This window comes from Lytechinus pictus, chromosome 19, assembly GCF_037042905.1.
Source record: "Lytechinus pictus isolate F3 Inbred chromosome 19, Lp3.0, whole genome shotgun sequence".
In the NCBI taxonomy this organism is placed as follows: domain Eukaryota; kingdom Metazoa; phylum Echinodermata; class Echinoidea; order Temnopleuroida; family Toxopneustidae; genus Lytechinus; species Lytechinus pictus.
In genome coordinates, this window is record NC_087263.1 from 13,768,235 (window position 1) to 13,794,097 (window position 25,863).

Sequence of the window (25,863 nt, forward strand, 5' to 3'; positions counted from 1 at the left end):
ACTGGTTTTCAATTGGAACCAGTTGTTCCAATTTCCCTATTGAAACCAGTTGGCCAACTGGTTTCAATTGGTTTTACCCTAATTGGTTTTAACTGGATTTTGGTCCTGGGTGACCATGGTATATAACAAACCACATGCATGTAATAAATTGATCCAGTAAGACCCGTACGAGGATCAGTTCGACCAGTTCGAAGACCAGTATAGAAAATACCAATAAAGACCAGCTTGAATTGGATACCAATATGAAGACCAGTGAGACCAGTAACAAACACCAGAAACAAGACCAGTATAAAATTCCAGTAATTCAAGACCAGTTTAATTTTTAACTGGACCAGTAAAATTTAACTGGACCAGTATGACCAGATAGACCAGTAAACCGATGTTCCAATTTCCAGAGTTACCAGTTAAATTCTACTGGTCTAACTGGTCCAGTGGAACTGTTTTTCCTTCTGGGCATGAAAGTATGTTACCGCATTAGCCCATTGTGTGGTAATGTAAATTCAAATATGTGGTATTTTTGTGGTGTTATGCTCTGCGGTAAATCAAACTTACCGCATGAATGCAATACCACATGATGCTATTGTGTGGTTATGTAAATTCAAATATGTGGTATTTGTGTGGTATTGTTATACTGCTGTGGTAAATCAAAATTACCACAGGAATGCATGTTACCACATTAGCCCATTGTGTGGTAATGTCAATTCAAATATGTGGTATTTGTGTGTTATTGCCCGTCTCTTGAAAATCAGAAATACCACACAAAAAAGTTATCACACCCATAACTTAGACCCCCCTCAGCTCACCCCCTATCAAAATTAAAAATTGATTCGCCGGGGGGGGGGGCGATGACAGGCTTGCGCAAGCGCACTTACCGCCAACATTTGAAAAGAATTCCGTTGCGTTGCAGTTTATTGAGCTCCATCGAGAAGTGTGACGAAGAAGGCCGTTAATAATCCAACTACTTAAAGAATACGGGTTAGATATGGACAACGACTTCGAAGACATTTGGGCATACTCGTGATATAGGCCCCGCTCGAGAAAAAAATTGTAATCGATCATACCTCAATATCTAGGTTGCTAACTTCAGCTCACTATATATACTCGTGATATAGGCCCCGCTGCTGTGTTGAATGGCTCAGAATGTCCGTTCGCGGGGCCTGTTTCACGAGTATAATACTATAATCGTTATATAGGCCCCGCACTACGGCAATTCAGGCACTCCAACTCAGTAGCGGGGCCTATATCACGAGTATATTATTAAACTTGCATCCTAAGATAATCGCGAAACTGGCCCCGTCCAATGCGCTTTTCCCAGCATTCGCACGTGCGTGGGGCTCCGATGACGGCTATTAGTATACTCGTTATCGAGGCCCCTTGCACTGTTATATCATGGAAAATAACGTGGTCGTGGGGCTTGTTTCCCCGGCCGGTGAGAATTATCATGGGCGGCGCTGGAGTGGGTGGGGGGGGGGGGGGGGGGGGAGGGCCTCCAATTTATTTTCCAAATAAACAAGGAGAGAGAATAATAAAATGTGTATGTATTTACTTCTTCAGAAATTTATTTGTCGATTTACTTATATATTAATACAGTTATTAACTTATTTATTTGTCAATCTATTTATATTGATTAATTAATGTATTTTATTCATTTAATTTATTTGTTTTCTTTTTTTTTTCTTTTGTGATATAGAGAGTAAGAGGTATCATTCGTTTTTAATTATTTTTATGTGTGGAAGTTCACTTATTCCAATCTATTTTAATTGATTAATTAATGTATTTATGTTGATTAATTAATGTATTTATATTCATTCATTAATCATTTAATTTATTTGTTTTCAGTTATTTTGTAATGTCCAATGCGCTTGTCCCAGCATTCGCCGTGTGTGGGGCTCGGATGACGGCTATTGAGCTCGTTATCGAGGCCCCTTACACTTGTTATCTCATGGAAAATAGCGTGGTCGTGGGTCTTGATTCCCCGGTGAGTGATATCATGCGCGGCGCTGTAGGGGCCCGGGGGGCTCCAATTTATTTTCAAAAGAACAAGGGAATAATATAGAAGTGAGTATAAAAACTCTGCATGACAATGGAGTAGGATCCATATGAGTGACTTGTTTTAGGCATGATGTTATCCTTCCAGTTTTCAGAGAAAAATCAACCAGACCCCTCACAACCTGACGCCGCCCTCGTGTTGCTAATATTTTGCTTTTAAAGATCTGCTCTCTGAATAACTTTTGATAAATCCGTGAATGATTCATTCATTTGCTAATCTTTTTGGAGTGTTTTCGATGTAACGTTAGGCCTATATATAGTTATTTTTGTTCCATTATCCATCGTAATTTGTATTTGCTAGTTATTTGATAACCTCGTTTTATTCAGCATTTCATTTGAATAATTTTTTGCGGGGAGGGAGGTGTCATTAATAATTAAATTGTATAGTTCCTGTATAATTTCCCCCAATCTTTCACTTGACGTAATGCTGCGAATGAATCCATTTATTCATTCATGTATCATAATCTATTTATAATCACCTGGATGTAACTAGAAGTCAATATACATTTTTTTCAAATCGGCTTTCTTCTCTTATTCAATATTGAATCATTCATCTGGCTTCCTGCGTATTATCAATTTGTATTTTTTTAATTCCTTTGATCATAACCCCCCCCCCCCCCGCTTCCCCACTTTTCATCCATTTAAGTTCAGAAAAGAAAACGAATAGGCATATTCATTCGGGGAAAATGTATTAATTTTCTTTTGGTCAATTTTATAATTGCTTGAGGGATATCTACGCTATAATTAACTTAATCTATATTTTACTGTGACTTATCCCCCTCCCGGCCCCCACAATTGGGGATAGGCCTATCAATATCTATATTATCTAAGTACGTTAAGTACGTTTTCTCTTTTACCTAAATATCAATTTATAAATCTTATATTTTTTTAAAAGCTTACTAATTTACCGTTCATTGATATCCCAGTATTTCTTCAGCTAATTAACCTATCAACTTAAATTATTTTCTCATCCTGCATTCATTTTAATCAATCCACTTGAAGATTGTTTGTAACTGTATTTGATGGCATGGTTTAAAAATGATGGATTTCGATTGTTTGCTGGTATACATGGTATAGTAGGCCTGAAATAACGGCATATCGCATCAACAAATTATTATAAAAAATATTTATTGATCGATCGTCATTTCATTAATTCGCCATCCAAATATTGCATTTTTTTTCTTCGCCTATATGGTATTCATTTATTTACTAATTCATACACCCTCGCCCCCGATTTTATTAAAAGATTTAATAATTCCGGAAAAGTGTCTCAATGTGTTCTTATAATTTATTTTCATGCACGAATTATTCTACTATTTCCTTATCTGTGATATTTTATTTCAGGAGTTTAATGTGTCCCCCAGATCCGAGATTTCGTAGCGGGGGGGGGGGGGGGCGCGCAAATTTGAGAAGACAGTTGGTGGCGCATAGGTCTGTCTGGTTGAATGCGTCAGAAAAAAATATACACACAGGTACGGGTTCAGTATTTTTAAAGGGGCGGGGGTACAGCCGTACAGGCCGGTTGGACACATTGCCATTCATGAAATCCCTGGTCGGCCACTCAAAGAGGAAAAGGTAAGTTTTTTTTTTTTTTTTTTTTTTGGGGGGGGGGGCGTTGTGATAGGGAAGTTTATGTACATTTTACTTTAATATTTACCAACAAGATAGGCCTACCATGACTATACGGTCGAACTAAACGAGAACGCTAACTGTGAAAAAAAAATTAATTATAATCCATGTGTTAAAAGCTATGAATGGAGCACACTAAGCTCTTATAAACCCTAAACAACAAACGTTTATTTAATATTTTAATTACTGAACTGAAAATGGGAAAAGGACTTTGCAGTGACGCATGAACAGGATGTGAAAGAGGAGCACGAGCTGATTTTATTTTCACACTTGAAAATAGCATGCGAATGCAATCGAAGTTCGAGATGAATTTTGTTGATATAATTTATATCGACACGAAAAGGTTATGTTTTTAAACACTGCTGACATGTAGGAGTGAGAGAGGAGGGGGGGGGGGGCATCTTGTTCAACACTTAACTTTCCTTGTCGAATTTGATCCATTACAAAGGATAATAATGCATTTTAAATGATTTTAGTATAATTGACGTTTTCCTTGAATCGTTTTGTTCTTTGAATTGATGGGAGCATAAAATTATAGGTCTATAATCGATTGTAATTCTTTTTTATTTGGGAGCAATAATTTTTTACCAAAATCCCCATCATCTTGGAGTGTAATGTTTTTTCTTTTTTTTTGCAATTTTTTCAAACAAAACCCACAGCACCCCCTACTAAAAATCGTTCCCAGTGCCCTGCTTGATCGTTTATCGAATATGATTTGCGTGGATATTTTTTTTAATTTCTCTATATTTGAGATTTACATAACTTGATTTAATAATCAGATCATGCTTCATAAATTTCTTTGTTTGTAATATTATATATCTTGAAGACAAAATGATATGACTGTTGTGTTTAAGTGACATTTGTTACCTTGTCAGTTTCGTCTAATATAGTTTCTGTAGGGTAAGAAATTAGCTTTATTTGATTAGCATTATATTTAGGATATATAACCAAAATGATATTGCTTGGTCATGTTGGATTCATCTGTGAATATCAATATTTTACATCGATTTACATGTAGTTTAATTACCACTAACATAGTATCCTGTTGCTAGGCGACATCCAACAATTCTATAGGCGCTGTTTTTCATGCAGTTGCATCATACATATACTTAGTTGACAGTGAGGTCACGAATCGTGGCATGTTCTGATATTGTTTTTTTAAGATATATACAAACACAAATTTAGCATGAGAAATCAGATAAAGCACAAAAGTTTTTCTAATTTAATTTTTCTGTTTTTTGATATACAAAAACCAAATCACAACACGTTATTCTCGTTGTGATTTCGTTTTTGTGTTTTCAAAATCCCAAACTAAGGGGCTGATTTTCGTTTACGCTTCTTCATGATTGGAACAGAAAAACAAATTATCCATTAGTACCTTGATTGTGCAGGTTACTGGGCAGGTGAAAGTGACGTTACAATTGATCTTAGCAAGTCATTCATTACATTATAAATGAGTAGAATACAATTTAATATAATAAACATTAATTAAAGTGTGAGAATGGAAATATTTGATTAGAGAATAGCGAACTTCTTAACCAAAATGCGTGGCAATTAAAAAAATATATTTTCAGCAAACCTTTAAGAATATTTTTTCTAGTTTCTGCTTTAATTATCATCAACTTTACGTCAGGGTATACTGCCCCCTCTTGGGGTAGGCCTATCGTGTCAATTAATAGACAACATTTTTTCCCAAAACAGCACAAACATGAACGAATAAATGAATAAACCAGGAAATGAATAAGTGAAGCAATACGAAGGAGAACTTGAAATAGTAATGTATTAGGCCCCCCCCCCCCCCCCTCTCTCTCTCTCTCTATAGCCTATATATATCAATATATAAACGTTTCACGTATTGGCTTCAGTGGTATTATAAGGTAACAAAATATAGTTTGTTATATAGATAATAATATACGGTATAGAGAGAGAGATCAAATCCATACACAAAAAAGAGAAATTAACGATAATTGTTGGTCTAACATCAAATAAAACAAAAAGTTTAATACAAACAAATATACATGAATAACAAAATTAATTTAAAGGACAAGTCCATCCCATAAAATTTGATTTGAATAAAAAGAGGAAAATCGAGCGATCAAAACGCTGAAAATTTCATAAAAATCGGATGTAAAATAAGAAAGTTATAACATTTTGAAGTTTAGTTTAATTCAAAATAATAGTTATATATGCACATCCAGGTCGGTATGCAAATGAGGAAACTGATGACGCCACCCACTCACTATTTCTTTAGTATTTTATTATATGAAATATATTTTCAAATTTTCTCCTCATTGTCAAGTGAAACAATGATTAATTCCTCTCTGAACATGTGGAATATATGGTTCAGTCACGTTGGCCCTTATTGTAAAATCTGTGAAAATTGAAATATTGTATAATTCAAACAATAACAAAACAAAAGAAATAGCGAGGGACATCATCAACTGTATCATTTGCAAGCAATATGAGTTGTGCATATCACTGTTTTGTGAAAAATAAGCGAAACTTTCAAATATCACAACTTTCTTATTTTACATCCGATTTTGATAAAATTTCCAGCGTTATGCTAGTTTGATTTTTCTCTATTTATTCAAATCAAGATTTTTCTGGGGTGAACTTGACCTTTAAATAAACTATAAATTCATTTTATGTAACGAAAAAATAAGGTTATAACACCCTTCAACCACGACTAATTCAAAAAAGGTAAACGATTATTTTTAAATTTTGATTATAATACTTTCTTCAAATTGTTAGAGTCATTCATGCCTGAATGATCGAGGAATCTTCTGAGGAAACCAGGTGAAAGAGTAAATATTCTGAGCTTTACGTTGATTGCCGTCATCATTTTGTATATCCACAAGAACTTACAGAATGAATAAAAATGAATGAAATGTACGAGCCTGTATCAACATAAGACCTAGGCCTACGCACGCCTCTCAGATAACGAAAAATAATTAAAAAATATAAATGAATAAATATATAGATAATAAATAAATAAATGAACTTCCAAACATAAAAAGAATTAAAAACGAATGATACCTCTGACTCTCTATATCACAAAAGAAAAATAAATAATACAAATAAATTAAATGATTAATGAATAAATATATTAATTAATCAATTAAAATAGATCGATAAATAAATAAATAAATGAACTTCCACACATAAAAAGAATTGAAAACGAATGATACCTCTGACTCTCTACATCACAAAAGACAAAAACTGAAAACAAATAAATTAAATGATTAATGAATAAATATAAATACTTTAATTAATCAATTAAAATAGATTGATAGATAAATAATACATTAATTAATCAATTAAAATAGATTGAAATAAATGAACTTCCACACATAAAAAGAATTGAAAACGAATGATACCTCTGACTCTCTACATCACAAAAGACAAAAACTGAAAACAAATACATTAAATGATTAATGAATAAATATAAATACATTAATTAATAAATATAAATACATTAATTAATCAATTAAAATAGATTGAAATAAGTGAACTTCCACACATAAAAATAAACGAATGATACCTCTTACTCTCTATATCACAAAAGAAAAAAACTGAAAACAAATAAATTAAAAGATGAATGAAATACATGGCAATAGAAATAGATTGATAAATAAATAAATACAAATTAATAACTATATTAATATATAAGTAAATCGACAAATAAACACATACACATTTTTATTATTCTCTCTCCTTGGTTATTTGGAAAATGAATTTGAGGCCCTCCCCCCTCCAGCCCCGCCCATGATAATTCTCACCAGCCGGGGAAACAAGCCCCACAACCACGTTATTTTCCATGATATAACAGTGTAAGGGGCCTCGATAACGAGTATACTAATAGCCGTCATCCGAGCCCCACACACGTGCGAATGCTGGGAAAAGCGCATTGGACGGGGCCAGTTTCGCGACTATCTTAGGATGCAAGCAAACTCGTGATATAGGCCCCGCTACTGTGTTGGAGTGTCTGAAGTGCCGTATGTGGGGCCTATATAACGGTTATAGTATATACTCGTGAAACAGGCCCCGCGAACGGACATTCTAAGCCATTCAACACAGCAGCGGGGCCTATATCACGAGTATATATAGTGAGCTGAAGTTAGCAACCTAGATATTGAGGTATGATCGATTACAAGTTTTTCTCGAGCGGGGCCTATATCACGATTTTGCCGACATTTGCAGTAGGCTAAACAGTAAGTTAGATAACCATTTTCTATGATTTTCTTTTCGTAGTTTGTTAAATGCCCCGGCTTGCAACTAGCTAAAGATTTCGTCAATGAAAATGACATGACACTGGCAATCCCATCCTGTCTAACCGGGCGCTCGCCCGGCCCCGAGCGCCTGCTCGCTGCTGTGATGTGGACCACTGGCTGGTGGTCTCAAAGTCTGCACACAGCACACCTAACGATTTGAGTTTAGATTTAACGTGAATTTCCTATTATTTTACAAAATCTTTCAATTGATGATGTTCCTTGTATTCTTATGAGTAAGTGTGCAAAAAGTTTCATTAAAAATTGAGAGAAATAATTGATTTTCTTGGGAAAAAATCTCGGCCAGTCATGGTCATTTTGATTAAACAAAATGATAAGTGGTAGGATGGGGGTCGGGTGTCCGGACAGTTTATCTTTTTGAAGCCTTCTTTTTTGTCTTTGGATTACACTAAAAATATGAATTCAATACTTTTAATCATCTTCTATTTTGTTCCTTATAAATAATATTTCCTAACATTTTGTACTAAAAATTGATGGAACTTCGCTTGTAATTTTTCCAAATGACTTTCTAAAATTGATCGTCCGGACACACAACCTGTCTGGTTACACAACAACTGGGTAATACTAATCACTTTACACAGACCTATTACACATGATGCGAAGATTTCGATAAGAAAGCAGTCACAGAGGCTGCATTTTGAGGCCGTCACATGAAATGCCCAGGAAAGAGTTCCATATGCAATTCCAATGCACCCCCCACCAACATGATCAAAAATAAGATTGTTGAGACTTAATTCCATTCCAGTTCGTTCATTTCAGATTTTTCTATAATTTTTTTTTTACCGTTGTGTTGGCACCTAAGTTGGGACTTGAGATCACCTCGTTTTATTTGCAGTCAAGACCTGTTCCTGCTATGCTAGCGAGAAGTGCTGATACCGGAAGGGGTATTTTAACGATTATCAGCCAATAGTTCGACTAGACTTGACTCACAGAGTGACACAGACCCTTGAGTAAATAAACCGATGTCTATGGACAATTACACACACTAGATACATCCATACATGCTCGAAATTTGACGGAATAAAGCCATATTTTAGTATGTATTTCCACTCCTAGTACTATCCACTCCCCCATCATATATGTTCTATATTGTGCTAGATATATTATTCTGAACCTTCTTCATGTTTTTCAATGTTAGGGGAGTGCATATGGAACTCTTGCCAATGCCCTAAATTCATTATTTTCCCACCATTTTGAGTCAGATTTTTTATGAATAGATCTGTTTATGACATTTTTCAGGAGAAAGAGAGGGAGACCCAAAACTACCTGTCCTGGCATCACATTTGAGGAGAAGAAGTCGGTGAATATGACCTAGCCCGGGGGAGTTTCCAGAAGAAGGCCCAGAACCACCGGCCGCCAGGAGTGGAGGTCCTTTGTTGTTGCTCTACATGTCTGGAGGCATCGGGCAGTAGGTAAGACTAAGTAAGTACAGTAGGCTCTTTCAGGAGTAAAGTTTATTTTTTGTTTGGAGTCGTTGCATATCTTCCATTATCAGAATCGCGCAGATTCGGATGTTTCAGTTTAGTTTATTTCCATTATTCATATACAGACATTAACATGCTTGACATGAGTATAACATAATTATATTGAGTTAAAATAAATCGTTATTGAGACAGAAGTTATACGCAATAAGAATTTAAATCAGTGAAAAATGGAGGGGCCTAAGTTGAAAGCAGAGCTTGTGAGTTATAGGCCCCAATGGAAGGAGGTGATAAGACATAAGGCTATATAGCTATTAAAAATAACAAGGTAAAAGAAAAGCAAAAGTTTATGTACCAATTGGTTTAATCACATCTGTGGCACGCCCTGGAAAGAAAGTAATGTTTTAAAGGGAGGTATGAAGGTAAAATGGAGCTGCTGAAAGGTTTAGATATCTACTGCTGCCTGAACTGCATAATCATTCAAAAAAGTATGTTTAAGTTTACGTTTGAATATAAACAATGAATTGGAGTCTGAAATGTCTTTGGATAGTCCGTTCCAGTACTTCGGTCCTGAGAAAGTAATTGTTTTCTGAGCAAAGGTTGTTCGAGTCAGTGGTAAATGATAAAATGTACTTTGTCGAGTTGCGTATGAATGAATTACATTTCGTTTAACAAATAATAAGGTGACAATGGCTGGTAATTCATTTGTGGATAGCTGGAACATAAAAATTCCTAAATTATATCTATATAAGTCTGAGATTTTGAGAAGTTGATTTCCATGAAAGTAACGACTTGTATGGGAAAGAAAACCAGCATTGTTTATGTTTCTAACCGCACGTTTTTGAATGACAAACAGCCTATGTAGTTGAGTTTTATTGCTATTACCCCAAGCAAGAATACCGTAATTGAGATAGGGCAAAATCAAAGTATTGTAAAGAGATAATAAAATTTTTTGGGGTAGATCATGTTTAAGTTTGTTTAAAATGCCTGTGTTTCTAGCCGTTAATGTACAAAGATAATTAATATGTGATTCCCACGATAGTTTGCTATCGATATAAATTCCAAGAAATTTTGTGGAATCGACTTTAGTTAAATTTGTGTTAGCAATCAATATATCACCGGGTAAAGATTTGATAGTATTACTGAACAACATATAATGAGTTTTGTTAACATTTAAAGATAGCTTATTTGCATTAATCCAGGCTTGGACCATTTTCAATTCCTCGTTCAGGATTTCAAGGAGGCTGGTGGGGTTACGGTGGGAGAAAAAAATATTAGAATCGTCTGCAAAAAGAATAAACGACAAATTATCAGATGAATGTTGAAAATCATTAATATACAAAATAAACAATAGGGGGCCTAATAAGGAACCTTGTGGAACACCACATGATACTAATCTCGGGTAAGAGTCCTGTCCATTAATACTAACGAATTGTTTTCTGTCGGAAAGATAATTTCCAAACCACTCCAAGGCCTTTCCTCGAATCCCATAATGGGATAATTTATGCAGTAAAATATTATGATTGATAGTATCAAAGGCCTTGGAGAAGTCAAGGAAAATTCCAACAGTGTGAGACATGTTATCTATGGCATGGGCTATCTTATCTAAGAAAACAAGTAATGCATGAGTTGTGGAGTGTTTCTGTCTGAAGCCAAATTGATTATTAGATAAGATATTATGATATATTAAAAATTTCATTGTACGTGAGTATACTAGTTTTTCGAGAATTTTAGAGAGGGAGGTCAAAAGAGAAATAGGACGATAATTACCAAGATGATCAGAGGCACCTTTCTTTAGTATTGGTATGACTTTGGCGATTTTCATTTTCTGTGGAACGATACCATTTGTAATGGATAGATTCAAGATATGTGTCAGGGGTGCAATAATGTATGGTATGATCTCTTTTAATACACGATTTGTTATACCATCATATCCTGGGCTTTTATTTTGTTTTAGATTATTAACAATGTCGATAACTTCATGTTCTAAGATTGGGGTAAAGAATAAAGAATTTGGATTCGGGGATTTTAAAAAGTATTTAAAGTCTATGTCAGTTGAGGGAATGTTATGGGCAAGATTAGGGCCAATGTTAACGAAATAGTTATTAAATTCCTCAACAATTTCGAGGGGATTTAGAATGTCATTGTTATTTATGCAGATTTTTGGTATTTGGTTGGATATCTTTTTCCTTTTCAGAATATCGTTTATTGTATTCCAGGTACTTTTAATGTCGTCCTTGTGTTTAATGAATTTTTTCGAATAAAAGTTCTTCTTAGCAAGCCTTAACGAAGATGTTAATATATTACGGTAAGAAGAATACTTGGATTTATTCAAAGAAGTAGGGTTGTTTTTATATTTATAAAATAAATTGTTTTTTTTATTGATGCACTTTAATAAAGCCTTGGATATCCATGGACGCCTTGGGCGTTTTTTATAATTTGAATGTTTTTTTCGAATTGGGATACAAGAGTTAAAGTGATGCATAATTATTTCTATGAATTGTTCGAATGCGATGTTAGTATCAGTGCAGTGATAGATTGCAGTCCAATCAACTGTATCGAGTTCATTTTTTAAGCGGTTGATGTTGTATAGTGACAGATCACGTGATCCTATATTGTTTTTTGTTTTAGGCTTTGGATTAAGAATAGTATTAGGTATCAATGTAAAGATGGGGAAGTGGTCTGAGATATCACTAACTATAATTCCTGACTTAAAAATTGAAGTTCCTCCAACAAAAATATTGTCAATCAATGTAGCTGATGTATCGGTTATCCTGGTTGATTTGGTAATCGCTGGAAAGAAATGTTTAGATAGCATTAAGTTAAGAAAGTCATGACTATCAGTGTTTTGGTCACATCGGAGTAAGTCAAAGTTAAAGTCTCCCATAATAATGCATGTTTGATTATTCAGTATTTGTGCTGATAATAATGACTGTAATGTTTCAATAAAATCTTTAGGATTTGTATTTGGGGGTCTATAGATTTCACCTATGATTATATTCTTTTTATGAGGAGAGTGTAATTCGACAAAGATAGTTTCTATAGTATTTGATATAATGGTTAGTTCGTCGTTTATTGTAAAATCAAACCCGTCGGGAATATACATTCCCACACCGCCACCTCGTTTCTCAGTTCTATTATTAGAGACAAAGGTAAATCCTTCTATATTATAAAGCGAGGAGGGAGTGTGTTTGAGCCATGTTTCTGCAATGCCGATCACTGACCACTGATATTTTAGTTGTTTAGCAAATGCTTCTAATTGGTCGAAGTTTCTATTGAGACTCCGAATGTTATATTGTAAAAGTATTATATTTTTATCATTGTGTGTATTTAAATTGGAGAAAAACATTTGCTCAGAAAAGTAGTCAGAGTAAGGGTTGTTACCCTCTACGGTTGTTGATTCGAAATCGAGACTAAGTTCAGTAGTTTGGGGGTTAGGATATGCTTCAGTTGACTGAAGGTTCTGAAAAGATTCAGAATTAGACAGCGAAGAATTTGATGGCAAGGATCCGGCAGTTCTCTGAACAATAGTTGCTAGTTCAGGCGCAGAATGAAATGTATTAAGGCCACTCGTCATAAAATGTATGTGTTAACACAAATTGCATGAGAGCAGGGCGGGTAAAATATACCGAAGGAATTCCAAGGCGCACGGCAGATGTGAATAATAATAGTACATGAAAAACTATGAAAAGCAAACTAGTACATGTGTTGTTAAGATTGGTTTGATCTGTATATAAAATGGAGATTGTAACTGAATAGAAGGTGTTCAAAGGGAAATACCCATAGCCTAAAATAAAAAAAATGGCTGAAACGCGTAATCCAAAAATGACAATGGAACGCATGATATTGGTTGAATCAATATACTGATGAGGGGTGGTCCAGCTACCGCTAAGTTCCAAATTTTGAGAAAAGATAATTGGTGGAAAGTTTTACAGCATGGGAGTTACGACAGTGTCGTTCATTTGTAGAAAATCAATGGTTATCATAGGAACTAATATTATTTAAGGGAATTGTCAAAACAAAACAACACAAAAATATAAACTTGAGTGGAATATACACCAGTATTGTGAAGTAAATAAGTATCAATGCATGAGTTCAAGTTACTAGATTTTAGATTTTTTCATCTGTAAATGATGTGCGCAATCTTGGGGCACCTTATCTGTCAATGGTCCTAACTGTACTTAGAGGACTCTGTGATGATATTTTTATCATTTTTACATTGTACCAGGGGTATTTTTATTCACGGAGCCTAGACAAGTCTCTGTTGCCTGTAGAACTTGGTACACAAAGATGGATTTCCGTAAAAAGTCCACCTTTCCCACAATAATTTTTGGGCAAACATTTAATTTGTCCAATTTGTAAGCCTTTGTAATCTAAATGTAAAAAATTAAGGCTTAAGAAATGTTAATTGTAAGCAGGTAAACATTTCAAAGGATCACTTGCTTGCAATTCCCAAGCTATATAACACAATGACATGACCTTTAGCTGGAGTGACGTCCATATGCAAGAAAATACAGAGAGAATTGGTGCAAATGCATAGCTGACTGTGCTAGTATTAGATTCCAGGCTGACGTGTATCGGTTTGGGCGTTCTAATGACAAGTTTAGAGTGTAATTTGGCGCTAATACTAGAGTTTCGCAACGGTTGAACTGGCGATGCCAGAAAACTAATGTCACCTCAAAATTTGTCAGATTTTTTTGCCAAATATCTATTCAATTTAATGTGTTCTAAAACTACTAAAGATTAAGTATAAGAATAATAATATATTCATAGGCCTACCGATAGTAAAATTAAAAAAAATAATGTAAGGCCTAACTTAACCACATTTAGGGCCTATTACTATTGTATATTTAAAGCTTTTATACAGATTGTCTTTAATTTGTGGAAGTTAAAAATCAAGATGATGATTAGATCTAGAATTCTCAGATCTGAAAATTAGACCATAACTTACCTTAAAAATCCTGCAAAATTTTCTAAATGCCTCATTTTGCCAGCCACATTTGAAAGGGTTCCTGCCCATTACGAAAGCTATGCACTTTAAAAGATTCATATTATTATTGTTAAAAAGACAAAAATTGAAGTGACATAAAGTAAGCTGCAAACAGTTGCTGGATACTCTTTGCATTAATATGTTCCTCACACTGACACTGCTGTTACAGTTCCATGTAAAAATTGAACATTGAAATTGCATGCACATTAATGAGTGGCACAAGCGAAGAATTACTTGTAGGACCCTTAGGCTTACTACACCATATATTTTGCGTCTTACCTACTGTGCATGTGCCATGGCTGGGACATGTACTCGTAGATTTTGCAATTTCTTGGCATGATTGAGGTTAATATTTTAAATTTTTTTTCTCTCTCTTTTTTTGCAGCCCTGGTAGAAGCACCATCTTGATACTATCATTCAAACTCTCATCAGCTTTATCATTATAGGTGGACTAAAAGAACAATATTCATGCAGATATAATGGTGAGTACAAATTTATCCTTTTTGGAAGGTATTTTTTATTATTATTGTGTTATTTTGATTATTTACATGTGCATGAACATGAGATGCAGTTAAATAATTTTGATTTTGTAACCACTCTGATACAAAGCTTGTGTAATGCTCTTACAAGGTTCATGCTGTTGTCAATTCAAACGTAATAGATAGGCATAAGTGAAACATCAACACCTAATGTGCATTTATGATCACATCAGAATTGATCTTCGTTATGTGAAATTGGCAACTTGTAATTTCTTATTCAAACTGATGGAATTATCCCATAACCATTTAAAACACATTTAAAAAAAGCATGAATTAAAATCATGTTTAATTAAAATAAATATTTTTTTAAAAAAATAAATTTACTCTAAAATGTCCTTCCCTATACAGAGATGGTTTGGAGGTGCAGCAGATCTTGAGGGCATCAAGCCCCCTCCCCGGACTTGACTTTACATGTTAATATTTGAAGTATAAATATGTAACAAACCCCACATTGTTTTTTAATCATTTTTTAAAAAGTTTGGAAATTGATATTGAAACCATGTAGTTTTTAATGAATATTAAATAGTTAATGCAGGAAAAGCTTTTATGTTTATCTTCTTCTGTTATTTTTGCAGATGCCTTAAGTTGAAATGGAAGGTGTCCTGAATCTGCACCCATTCATCTGGTTTAGTAACTCCTTTCATAGTGCTATTGGAACCTGCTCCCTACCAGTATAACATCAAACAGATTGGAAGAATAAAGGCCAATGGGAAGTGCCTTTTATATTTCTACTTGCCACAAAGCAGTCCATGGTTTAGCGCAATCTAAACTGGACTATTGTAATGCTCTTCGTGCTTGAATTAGGGTGATCTGGACTGACTGCAGATAGTACAGAATGCTGCATCTATTGTGCCATTTGCCATACGCCAACTTCGCTGGCTGCAAGTCAAGGAAAGGATATACATGAACATCAGTGTCCGTCTCCTGATTTTCAAAGTCAATGACAGAGATCCAGATTACATGTATTATAAGGAATCCCTTGTGCGTCATTTTCATTCTAGGCGCACTTCCCTTTTAATTTTTGTGATCATTACGCACCTACAAATTAGCTACTGGTGATGCAACTTTCTCCACTACTGCTCCAAGGCCATGGAATTAGCTCCTTCCTCTCCTCCAGTTGTCAACAACCTTGGATCAATCCAAATACAATTTGAGAAGACCTACCATATTCCTGATCTTTGCTCTGTACTTACAACAATACTGTCACTGCCTGGTAATTTGAATTTTTTAAAATCTCATGTGCTGACTAGGATGGCGTCTCAATTCATCCAAATTAGACAAGGGATAATAAAGTAATGTATGACATTCTAACCTCTGCATTATTTTGGTGAAAGAGCTCTAAGCATATGCAAGTAGCAAGCTGATGATGTCATACTGACGTACATTGTACATGTACACGTATCCCCAACTTATTATTTTGTATATAAAATTGTGCATTTAATTTTGTTTACCAAGAATGAAACAAATCGGATTGTAAACTGTATTGATGTGACTTACCTGTATTGATTATTGCTGGAAGTTCTTTTGCTACATGGGATTGGAAGACATACTTATTACACACATGAAGTAAATTATTATTTTATCTGGTAACATGAGAACAAAAAAAATGTGGGCATGATATCATAAACTTACATGTATCTACTTGCATGTGTTGATGACCAATATTTTTGTAATTATTATTTTTTTTTTTTTATCTGATTTTGATAAAATTTTCACTATTTTGCATGGTAAAAATTACTTTATTTTAGATTATGTTGAGCCCGTATCATATACTTGTACAAGTACAACTTTAAAGATAAATTACCAGTTGTAGTAACAATCTTAAAATGAGTTCGAACAGAATCCAATAGAATAACCAGCAAAATATAAAAGATATGTGCCATAATTATAGCTCGGGAAGAAAATGTGTAATTGCTGAGAAATGAGCAAAATAAGCATGTAATTCTATCAAATGTCAGGTATTTTTCAAATCAATCATAATACACTGTCCTGTCCCACATATGCTTTTCTGTGTTAGTGATCATCAGAATAATTGATTTTAAGTTCAAAATTAGTAATTTTACAAAGATACAAGTTTACATTAATGTACCAGATCTAGAGATTATGTACAATATTTTGACAATTTCTCATGAAATAATTGTTTGCTGCAACTGCTGTCTTTTTAATACCTCTAAGTGATAGTGTAATACAAGCACAAACTTTTCTTAAGAATTAATGTACATGTATGATTCTTTCACCCAAATTTACATGCATTGATACTGTTGACTACTTGCCAAAAGTTCCTGCCAAAAGCCTTTTTTTTTTTTACGATGTACATGCTTTTATAGACGACCTGCCAAAACATTGTATTGTATATATATTCAAGGACCAACCAAAAAGATGAATAAAATGTTTGAAGGAAATTGAAATTAACTTTAAAAATGATAGCTGTCAATGCAGTACAGGGTTCCCACAGTCATGGAAAATCCTGGAAAAAATTGGTCATGGAAAGTCAGAGATATGTGAAAAGTCATGGAATTGCATTTACCTCTTGGCTATGACAGCTTTCTAGTTTTTTATGTCTCAGAACTCTCATACTCTGCGATTGTACTCTACTATTATAATTGGTGTTCATGATCATAACATGTCTGATTTTGTAAACTGTGCCAGAAAGGAATTAAGTCATGGAAAGCAGCAATTTAGTCATGGAGAGGTCATGGAATTCTGTTTTCAAATTTCTGTGGGAACCCTGAATAGGTTTGTGCACTTGACACAGTGTGCACTACAGATGAACTTTGTAATGCCATGATATAAACCAGTACAATATCTTAAAGCAAAATAAAACCCAAAATATAATACCACATGATACCATTGGTAAATACAGGACAATGAAAATGAATCCACTCATATTCCCCCAATCCGATTTCCCAGTATGGAGTACCACCTTTTCAAAGTTGGCATCTTCTGGTTCGAAGTCTATGGATGGAGATTATTCCGTCAGCGACGAACTACATCTCTAAACATTTGGGCATTATATATTCTATTTCATCGATAATAAATCAAATGTACAGATAAAACTCATAAAATATTAATTAAAATATGTTTGATATTATATGATAGGTTCAAATTACGACTTGATGAGTTTTAATGATAAAAATAACACCCTAATCTACGATTTACAAATTGGCAGCGAAAATCAATCAGAAATTGGGGTGTAATTTTTATCATTAAAACTCATCAAATTGTATTTTGAACCTACCATATATTAAACAAATTTTAACTAATATTTTTATGAGTTTTATCTGTACATTTGATTTGTTATTGATAAAATAGAATATATAATGCCTCAACGTTTAGAGATGTAGTTCGTCGCTGATGTAATAATTTTCTAACTAACCCCGCGAAAATGGCGACCTCCATCCAGAAACTTCGAACCATACTGTAAGAGGCCAACTTTGAAAAGGTGGTACTCCGTAATTGGATTAGGGTATGAGTGGATTCATTTTGATTGTCCTGTATTTATCAATGGGATCATGTGGTATTATGTTTTGGGTGTTATTTTCCTTTAATTCAGATATTACATGCCAGGGTATTGTCATAGTTTTCATTTTTGGTGCGTAAATTGATCAAATTATTCGTTCCTTTGAACACTATTCTAAACTGAGTGGACTCCAAATACATATTATCATCTCTCGTCTATTTCTACTTGCCCTTCGGCCTTGAAGTAAACTTGGGATAATTATGCATTTTGTTATACGCAATTTTGAGTACAGTGCACTTTGCCGCAGCTACTTATATGATATTACCTATTGTAGACACATCCTTATGTTTTGTTCATTTTCTTAAAAACGATTAAGAGTTTAATCATTTTTGTCTTTAAGCATAAAACAAAGAGTAATCAGTCCATTCTGTATGTGTGACCTGCAAAAAAAAATACAATGGTTGTTAATTTGGTTTGCTGAAAAGCCTGATAGCCTTTGAGGTAACTTTTTAAAGTATTTAGAAGAAATGTATCTTTTTTAAAAGTATTTATATGCACTGTAATTTCTTTGATAGTTACTGTTATGTTACACTGTTTGTACAGTAAAGCAGCTGTTATACATTTTTTGTCAATAGCAAATGTAAACCAGTATTGTAAATTGATGACTCTATGAGCTAAATACCAGTACTTTCTATATCACTTGTAAAATCATTTGTTGTTTGTTCATTGAAGGTGTTGTATTTTCTTAATCTTATAAAAGTCCATAGGGTCATGAACACATTCTACTGCTACCAAAATCATACCCATGATCTGTGATGTATCTAACCAGTTACCACACACACATTGCAACATTGCAACACACCAGTTGCTACATACATTATCATGCATCAGTTATCACACATACCATCACACTAGTTACCACACACATTTTGGGTAATGACTCTGATGCATGGTATTATGTGTAGTATGTACAATATGTGTGGTAACGTGTGTGGTAATTGTAATGCATGTGGTAACTGGAGAGTGTTTACCACACACCATTTACCACACGAATTACCTCATATTTTACCACACACCAGTTACCACATGCATTACCACACACCAGTTACGTAACTGGTGTGTGGTAGTGTATGTGGTAACGCGTGTGGTAAATCGTGTGTAGTAATGCATGTGGTAACCGGTGTGTGGTAAAATGTGACGTAATTTGTGTGGTAAGGCGTGTGGTAAAATGTGAGGTAATTCGTGTGGTAAATGATGTGTGGTAACGCATGTGGTAACTGGTGTGTGGTAAAATGTGTGGTAAATGGTGTGTGGTAATGCATGTGGTAACTGGTGTGTGGTAAATGGTGTGGTAACTGGTGTGTGGTAATCTATGTGGTAAATGGTGTATGGTAATGCATGTGGTGACTGGTGTGTAGTAACCGTGTGGTAAATTGTGTGGTAACCGGTATGTGGTAAAAATTGTTACCATAAATTAATCCCTTGTGTGGTAAATGTTACCGTATATTAATCCATTCATGTGGTATTCCTGTGGTAATGTTGTGTGGTAAATGTTCCAATTTACCACAGGACAATACCACACGACATTACCACACAATACCACAGGACATTAAGACAGCATTACCACACAACAATATATGTGGTAATCGTGTGGTAAAGTCCTATGGTAATTATATGGTATTACCACAGGACATTTTTGTAAGGGGCAGTTAGGATTTCCAGTTGCCCAACTGGTTTCAATTGGTTTCAACTGGAAATTGTTAAATTCCAGTTAAAACCAATTGAAACCAGTTAAAACCAATTGAAACAAATTGAAACCAGTTGGAAATCCAACTGGTTTCAATTGGATTTTGGTCCTGGGAATGAAAGACTCGATGTCCGAGCTGATATGTTTTGTATATTGCCGACTTCGAAACTTGATATTTTAAGCTCGATCATTCTTTTCAAAGTGGGGGGTCTGAGCCAAAAGTGGGGGGGGGGGCTTGTTTTTGTACACGGTTTTGGAAACTGTGGGGGGCTGAAGCCTCCAGCCCCCCCCCCCCCCCCGCGGCCCCTGCCACATCAGCCTATTGAACTAGGATATGAATCTCGAATCTCGTCAAACAGGCAATGCGAGCGCGACATATATATAGTGTCATAAAATATATTTTTCTTCCCCTCAATCACCTTATGACATGTCGATCTTCCTCCTCTTATCATTATTTTCCTCTTCTATTTTTTTCCTTTTTTTATCTTCCCCCTTTTTTTTTTGGTCCGCCATTTTTTCAGAGGGGGGGGGGAGGGCACACCAATCTCAGGGGGCACGCCCCCCGGCCCCGTTGCTAGAAGCAGCTGTCTCTCTTCAAATTTATTCACCACTGCCACACGTGGTATCATTACAGCTCGTCCTACTAATGACTCTCAGTGGCTCGAATGATGGCTCGAATTATTTAAGCCCATGTGAATTACAATTTACAAATGAAGTAGGAAAAATATATTAATATTATTCGATTCAATTTTCAAAATGTTCTGATAATATCGAATTTATCTTGCTTTTTTTCACGACAAATTTCATTAAATGTAGGACCAGCTTGCTTGTTTCACTATACTATTTATGTCGACCTTACTACTAGTGCTTGGCGAATAAAATTTCGATTTATTCTGACAGAGAGTTGGCCGCATCGACGAGACCCTTTCCGCTCGAGAGCTCGCTCGTCAACATCTTGCATGCCTGGTTTGGTATAAATAGCTGTGATCAGTCCAACAACATCATTACGGTATGTCAGAGGAAAAGCGAAGGAAAATGGCGAATTCACTTGATCAGCTTAAACAGTTTACCACTGTTGTCTGCGATACCGGCAATTTTGAAGGTAAGTTGATGTATTTGGCCCTGGCCTGGGCTGCCGACTGGGTCCGGGGCTTCTCCGCGAAAGAAAAGGCACCATGTCAATGCAACACACAGTCACAGGTTTGGTCTTTGGTCTTTTTGGACAAACGTTGTCGTTGACTGGCTGAAATTTTGACATAAGAAAATTCATGAAACTCATGAGACATGACTCATGGGATTTAAGAAACCATGATAGACAGTACTTTGAGCTGAGTCTGGAGAACACATTACAACCAGCAGCTGATTTTTTACTTTAATTTAAAAAACCAACAATAAACATATTTTTGTCATGGACTTATGGTAAGAAATTGTGATTGTCTAAAAATAGAATTTAGAATTAGAAATGCCTTGATTTTTTTTATTCAGAAAAAATAGATTATTGATACCTTGTAACCATTCATTTTGAAGCTTATGACTTGCTCTACAATGGAAGAGTATGTTTTATTAAGCCAAGGTTTATCTTGAGTATGCAAAATAATGCATATTAAATGAGTAAAAATTTGCATATTTTTCCACCAAAATTTTGAAGATTTTAATTTTACACAAGTGATAGATGGAGATACTGTCTTTACTGATGTGGGAACAACTGCAGAATACCCCGCACGACGAGAGCATGGATGTTTGAATCGACCAACGACCTACGATGTGATGAAAGGATGTTGGAACAAAGCCGAGTTGTGACTAAAATTCGAACTTGTTTACGTCAAGCCAACGATTGATTACGCGATTTTTGCATAGGGCATGCCGCCAACGAGCCAACGATGCCAACGTTGTGAGATTGGCATGCTACCAACGAGCCAACGATGCCAACGTTTTGACTTGCGTTGGCTTGCTACCAACGAGCCAACGATGCCAACGATGTGAGATTGGCATGCTTCCAACGAGCCAACGATGCCAACGTTGTGAGTTTGACATGCTACCAACGATGCCAACGTTTTGACTTGCGTTGGCTTGCTACCAACGAGCCAACGATGCCAACGTTTTGACTTGCGTTGGCTTGCTGCCAACGATGCCAACGATGTGAGTTTGGCATGCTGCCAACGAGCCAACGATGCCAACGTTGTGAGTTTGGCATGCTGCCAACGAGCCGACGATGCCAACGTTGTGAGTTGCATTGGCTTGCTGCCAACGAACCAACGATGCCAACGTTGTGAGATTGGCATGCTTCCAACGAGCCAACGATGCCAACGTTGTGAGTTTGGCATGCTGCCAACGAGCCGACGATGCCAACGTTGTGACTTGTATTGGCTTGCTGCCAACGAGCCAACGATGCCAACGTTGTGAGTTTGGCATGCTACCAACGAGCCAACGATGCCAATGTTGTAAGATTGGCATGCTACCAACGAGCCAACGATGCCAACGTTGTGAGTTTGGCATGCTGCCAACGAGCCAACGATGCCAATGTTGTAAGATTGGCATGCTACCAACGAGCCAACGATGCCAACGTTGTGAGTTTGGCATGCTACCAACGAGCCAACGATGCCAACGTTGTGAGTTTGACATGCTACCAACGAGCCGACGATGCCAACGATGTGAGTTTGGCCTGCTGCCAACGAGCCAACGATGCCAACGTTGTAAGTTTGGCATGCTGCCATCGAGCCAACGATGCCAACGATGTGAGTTTGGCATGCTACCAACGAGCCAACGATGTGAGTTTGGCCTGCTGCCAACGAGCCAACGATGCCACGTTGTGACTTTGGCATGCTACCAACGAGCCAACGATGCCAACGTTGTGACTTTGGCATGCTACCAACGAGCCAACGATGCCAACGTTGTGACTTGTATTGGCTTGCTGACAACGAACCAACGATGCCAACGTTGTTAGATTGGCATGCTACCAACGAGCCAACGATGCCAACGTTGTGAATTTGGCATGCTACTAACCCTAACCCTAACCCTAACCCTAACCCTATGCACATAGTAGGAACATCGTAGGTCGTTGGCTCGCCAACGGTATGCGCGCGAGAGTACAAGCATGCGCGCGTGTATTCGTATGGCTCGGAAGTACAGTACCGGTACGGGTCGTATCGTAAAAACTGACAAGACAACGAATCTTCAGGATCGATCACGTCGAGATTGATTCTGATTCTTCACATCGTAGGTCGTTGGCTCGCCAACGTTGAGGTAATGAAATGTGCGGGGTATTCTGCAGTTAAGCCCTGATGTGTAGATCTATGTATGTCATGATCATGACCCCGGGGGGGGGGGGGGGCCAGTCAAATATATTTCTGTACACTCGCGTGACCAAGGAATTACCAAACACCCCTAAACGAGTTGTTCTCTGCGAAAATAACCCCCTTAAACAAGTTTTTCACAGGCTTTATTTACACATTTTGGCCCCTAAACAAGTTGTCGCCAAAATATGACCCCGGGAAAAAAACTTGGGAGAAAAAACATACCCTAAGTACGTTCGATCCCGCGATTTATCATTGACCAGTCTTTCAAAACCACCCTTTTTCCTGAAAATCTGTGATTTTGATACCCTTAACGAGTCCACGCGCGGACTGCGTCCAAAACTGAAAAAACGCCCCTTTAAACACGTTTTTTTGGTCATGCGTGTGTACAGCAATATATTTGACTGCCCCCCCCCCCCCCCCGGGTCATGACCATTCATTTTGAAGCTTATCAGATGCTCTACATTTTAAAAGAACGTTTTTTCCATTAACCTTGAATATGCAAAGTAATGCATATTAATTGAATTAGGTGCAATGTGCATAATTTTTCGTCAAACTTAATAAAGATTTTCTCAGTGATGGGTTGACATGGATTTGTCTTTTGCATGTTTTGGTATTTTTACATGCAAAATAGTGTACACTTGAAAATAACTTCATCATATTCATAATTCAAATATGTTCTAGAAACTCATTTCGATGTTTATGCAAATCATATGCATAAATTAATGCGTGCCTTTGATGTCGCAATAAATATACATGTAAAAGTGCGAAATATATGCTGCTGTGTCACACGTTTTTTAGATGTGTATGTGAATGGATGGGAATTTATGTGTAACATCTTAGCATTTTTTTAAGGTGATCCAGGTCATTTTTTTTTGCCCCTCCCCTACCCTCTGTTCTGGATCATCCATATAAACTTGCTAAGCAGGAAACAAAAGAAAATGGGGAGGGGGGTCGGGATGATTTCTCCCCCGAAATTATATGTTATTATATTTTAGTTGATTCTTTCAGTGACATCAACATTGACAAACAGCAAAATTAATATATAGATCAAGAGACTCAGTAGAATCATAGAACAAAGGATTAAACAGTATCATGTAAATAATATTTATGATTTATTGTACAACGCCTACTTAGCTTGTTGTACGCGAGCAAATGGGAGGCTGAATGTCAAACATTCGTACCGTTGCACAAAAGCTAAGACGTACCATCCAAAATGTACCGTTGCACGGCTTTAGGAGGTGACGTCACAATACGATTCAATTCATTGCGCTCAGTAAAAATGCAGGTGCAATACGCGTATAGCCTGCTGGCTAAATGCGCAATGCTGCCCGAGGTGTTCGCTTGTGGGATTTTGCTTTTCGCTTTCCATATTTTTGCTCCCTTTTCATAGATTACTGCAGGAAAAGCTCTTTGTTTTTTCATAAATTCGCTAAACTCTGAGGCGTTGTACAACACAAATAGCGAATATTCTTATTCGTGCAATGGTGCGAGATTTCGCATGAGGTGAAAGAAAGATGCTCTATTCAACGAGGCGTTAGCCGAGTTGAATAGAGTGTTTCTTTCTTTCACCGAATGCGAAATCTCGCACCATCGCACTCATGCCTATTCGCTATTTGTATATACTGGTATACCGGTATTTATAATTCCCTACTGAAAGAAGGATTGGAAATATAATCCAGAAAGAAAAAAAAGGGAAAGACAGCCACATACTCCCAAAACTGTCTAAACTTAAATCAATCCTTGACTTTGACATCAGCCCCCCCCCCCCTCCCCACCGGCGGATCAAGGGGGGGGGCAAAGCCGGCCCGTGCCCCCCCCCCCCCCCCCCCCCCCCCCTTTAGAGGCACAATTAGAATTTGTGATGAAAAAAATGGAGATGTGCCCCTGGGGGCACACTTCTATTTTAACAGTATTTTCACATCAAATATCATGTTTTTTCCTGGGGCTAGGGGTTGAAATATATTTGGAAAGTAGAAAATATCTGTGTATCTAGATCTTATGTTTTTATAATGGATTTAGGAGGCAAGGCTTTCATCTAATTTTTTTTTTCTTGAGGGGGGGGGGGCTAGGGAGGAGGGCTCATGATCAAAGCAATTAAAAAAAATTGGGGGTGGGCGACTTTACTTGCTGAATTTGCAATATCTGTCACAATTGTGGGGACTTGCCTTCGTAGGTACATGGGGACGGGCGGATCCAGGATTTACAAAGGGGGGGGGGGACAAGCAAAAAAAAAGGGTTTTCAACCAAAAATAATGACACTTCGTCCACAAAAAAAATTGACAAGCAAAAAAAAAAGGTCTTCACTTTCAAAAGGGGCGGGGGGGGCCTTTTGAAAGTGAAGACCTCTTTGTGGGGTTAACAATGCGAAATCCCCCCGACGGGGCTCATTGATTTTTGTCTTTATTTCATGAAAATATATAGGCCTAAAAAGAACTGGACGGAA

General features: G+C 36.4%; 1 long non-coding RNA gene across 1 annotated transcript; it reads left to right on the top strand.

Annotated features, from left to right (window-relative positions):
* The first annotated feature begins 7,676 nt into the window (after nt 1-7,676).
* On the top strand, nt 7,677-19,076 carry LOC135157593 (uncharacterized). Its single transcript, XR_010296591.1, has 4 exons — nt 7,677-7,889; nt 9,207-9,389; nt 14,764-14,860; nt 15,493-19,076. It is a non-coding gene; the product is annotated as an uncharacterized LOC135157593 (long non-coding RNA).
* The last annotated feature ends 6,787 nt before the right edge of the window (nt 19,077-25,863 follow it).